This window comes from Hipposideros armiger, unplaced genomic scaffold (assembly GCF_001890085.2).
Source record: "Hipposideros armiger isolate ML-2016 unplaced genomic scaffold, ASM189008v1 scaffold_1690, whole genome shotgun sequence".
NCBI lineage: Eukaryota > Metazoa > Chordata > Mammalia > Chiroptera > Hipposideridae > Hipposideros > Hipposideros armiger.
Window position 1 is genome coordinate 91,754 of NW_017733040.1, and position 3,822 is coordinate 95,575.

The window sequence follows — 3,822 nt, forward strand, 5'->3', positions numbered from 1 at the left end:
AAACTATCTATAGTGAAAGACCAGTGTTTCGTTCTTTAAAAAAATCCAGTTCATCATGAACTGATGCTTTCAAAAAATGCAATAACAATGAATTAATATAAAACGATATTCAGTAAAAAACCAAAACATACACAAGTCTTATTTTTTAATAATTAGGTTCAACAGACATAAAAAAATAATGCTTCACTGCTATAAATGTTTGTAAAAGCTAAATTCCATTTTCTGACTTATCACAGACCAGTAACAAACAGTTAACGGAGCATCGCTGGTCTGCAGCCCACACTTTCTAGTAACGTTGATCTAGTCCACTTTGGTTCACAGAATCTTTATCATCCTCCTTTCAAAGCGGCACACAGTAGTAGAGTGGTTAAGACTGCAGAGTCTAGTAACAGACTTCCAATTCCCAGTGAATGAGTACTGGAGTCAATATTAATACCTTCCTCACAGGGTTGATGTGAGGATTAAATGGAAATTTGTTTTAAGTCCTTGATTGTGTCAAGCCTCTTGTAAATGTTCAATAAATATTATTATTCTGGACCAATATCCATGTTGGGTGGTAGTGTTCTGCTTATTTTTTTGGAAGAGGCCTAAAGGGGTGTAAAATAAATATGCCCACAATTTGTTTTTTGAATGAGTCTGATTGCCTTGTCTTCTGATGATTGGGTAATTGGGTCTTTGTGTTTTCTTTTGCCCAGAGGCTGACAGAATCTGTGCAAGTGAGTCAAGGGGCTTGAATATTGGCTATCAAGGCTGCATCGGTTCATCCTTGAGATGAAAACATTGTAACAGAGTGAAATGCTCAGTCTCCCTGACTTTATCTTGTTCAAGCCTGCTTTGTTCCCATGGCCTTCAGACTACTAGTTTTTGCTTAGTCTTGCATATAGACATGCCACTCATTAGAGGAATTCGGCTTGCAGCTTAAGGAGATAAAGGAAGTGTATATTGTTTATCAAAGATTTGCAGGAACTTCGTGACTGGACACACATCAACTAGCAAAATCTCCCTTGGACGCGTGTGTGTGTGTGCGCGTGCGTGTGTGTGTGTGTGTGTGTGTGTGTGTGTGTGTGTGTGTAAATGTGAGATAATTTTCTAACCTCCAGATGGTATTATTAAAATTAAAGACAAGTACTTGTAAGGATTGGGTATCCTAAAATTCTCAGAAATATAGTAAGTAAATCAATTGCTTTTCAGAATCACATGATCTGGGAAAATATTTGATATTAACGCTGGTTTTGAGTTTGGTTTGGTTAAATAGGTCATGTAACTTCTGTTTGCAAATTTTGTCGTCAAGAAATGTAAAATAAATGTAAGTAGGATAAAATGTTTCTTTTAGGTTTAAAGTGGTTTTCTAAATCTCATTGGAAACTTGGGACTTTAAAGATTTGTTAGCTAAATTCAATGATGGCTATTCATTGAGTATCTAAGTCATTACCAAATAAGAATCCTGGGAAAGAAAGTTTGATGTGTGGCCAAACTTATTAAGATTAAAATAAATTTAATTAAGTAAGTGAATTTAAATATCAAAAGTAAGCCAATGTAAAATTAGANATTCCCCAATGCTGTTCCAGTCCCCCAATTCCCCAATAGAATCTTAAAAAAACGACTTGTCAATATGAACAGCTCAAGAGGGCCACATCTGCCTGAAAGCTCACAGCCAAAAAAGAGAGACTTTTAGTGGCTCCTTAGTAACCTGGAAATAATATGAAACGTTCACAGGCTGAGTCCTGAGGATGATGTGTCAAATCCATCTATGATTATAAAAAGAAATAGAATGAGTACTATATTTGCATATAGCTCTAACCAGGGCACTTGGTGAAATCGGGACTGCATCCTAGAAGCAGATGAGGTAATTTTATTTTTATTGTTATTATTATTTTTGTTATACCACAATTTATATATTTCTTCTTTAATTAAAATTTATCAATGGTTAGTAAAATTACATAGGTTTCAAGTGTACAATTCTGTAATACATCGTCTATATATCACATTGTATGTTCACCACCCAGAGTCAGTTCTCCACAGCTTGTATGTTTGAAATGGACAAAAAAGTTAGTATCATTTATAGTATCTTAACATAAACTGTCTTTGAATGGGAGCTTCCTTTTCAATACCTTGAGGTCTATAAGATGTATCTAGAAAATTTGCTACTGTGGAAAATGAAGACTGCTTAAAATGAATGGGGCAAGGGGAAAGCCTGTGGTTTTTTTTTTTCTTCAGTAATTGCTGTAACACTGTCCTTCAAGTGGCTGAGGGAATTTCATATTTTCTTTAGATATCGTTAGATGCCGAAGCTCTTGTAGGACAACTTTGATGCTCTATGCATTCTGCCATTTTGGTAGCACTGATATGGCTCTTGGTTCCATCACTCCATTAGAACTATTAACTCCATTCATATTAATTTTTGTTACAAATCTTACAAAGAAGGGTCCTTCTGGGCATTTAGATCCACATTCAAATTTAAGGCTATATATTCGGTTTTCATAAATTGTTCTTGGAGGCCCAATTATCATCCCTGTCCATCTTGTAAGTGTCATATCTTGGTCATCTTCTAGACTCCAGCTAACTGTGCCATCTCCTACTCCTTTTGGTTTTCTTTAAATTCTTCCAAGAATTGGACATTGCAAGGAACTTTTACTCCTGAGCCTGTGATGATTGCCATCTTGCATCGCTGCCGCTCTAAGGCTGGCCCCTTCTTTACCCCCACCCATCCTCAGGACCTTCTGCCAGGCCAGGTAATTTTAAAAAATGTACAGGCCACTGGACAGAGTTTCATTGGATAGAATTTCAAGAGGCGGAGCTTTGTAATTATAGATTTGTTTGTGTTTGTTTAATGTCTGCCTTTCTCATTCACCACAGTATACACAGAGCCTGATATAGAGTAGTGTTTAGTAAATATTTGCTGAATAGATAAATAATTGATTGCTACGACATAGTCCTTCATGGTCTGACCTCTACCCACCTTCCCAGCACCACTGCCCACCATGTTCCACCAGGCACTTATGGACGCAAATATTAATGACCTTATTTTAATTCCTTGAATGCAACGTACTTTCTACCATCAAAGAGCCTATGCTGTTTCCTTTGCTTAGAATCGTCTCCCACCTTATTCCCTAATTATTACTCATTTGTCAGATGTCAGCTCAAGTTTTAGGTTTGGGTTCCTCAAGAAAGCCTACATGGACTCCGAAAGAGCCACCCTGTTTCTGATTTCTAAGTATGAAGACAGTTTATGTGCTGTTGTTTCCAAGTGGGGCCACTTAAAGTTTTGAGGTTTGGAGGTAAGATGTGGAAAGGCTTATAAAATCCAAGTGCTTGGCAAAGTACCAAGCACATAAAATTCAATTAATAAATGCCCTTACTATTGTTGGAGGTGAGATGACATTGAAAAGGAAGAGGAAGAGGAGAAATAATTCTTTTTTTTTTTTTAGCTGAGCCATCCTGCTACCTATTGCCAGCCTAGTGGCAGCTCAGCTTGGGTCGGGCATCAAACCGCTGTTGCTCAGAGCTCAAACTCTTGAGCGAGCTCTTAACCAACTGAGCCACTCGGCCAGCCCCAATAAAGAATTCTTTACTAGGAGTTTCACTTCATCCTAGATGATTGCCAATGAATGAATAGTTCCAGGTACAAAATTTACTGCTTAGGCATCTGCTACCCCTGAGCATGTGAGAGGAAGTCAAAACATCTCAATGCTTTGATTAGTTTTTCCTTGTAAACAAAAAAAGAAGATAGAAGGAAGCAATAATTAATTAACTATAGTAATGAATGAATAAGCCATATGCTATAAGTTTTAAAATAATAAGAACATACATACAGAGAACATC

General features: G+C 36.9%; 1 pseudogene; it reads right to left on the bottom strand.

Annotated features, from left to right (window-relative positions):
* Nucleotides 1–2,213: 2,213 nt before the first annotated feature.
* LOC109378009 (ubiquitin-conjugating enzyme E2 variant 1 pseudogene) lies at nt 2,214–2,659 on the bottom strand (annotated as a pseudogene).
* Between the last annotated feature and the right edge of the window lie 1,163 nt (nt 2,660–3,822).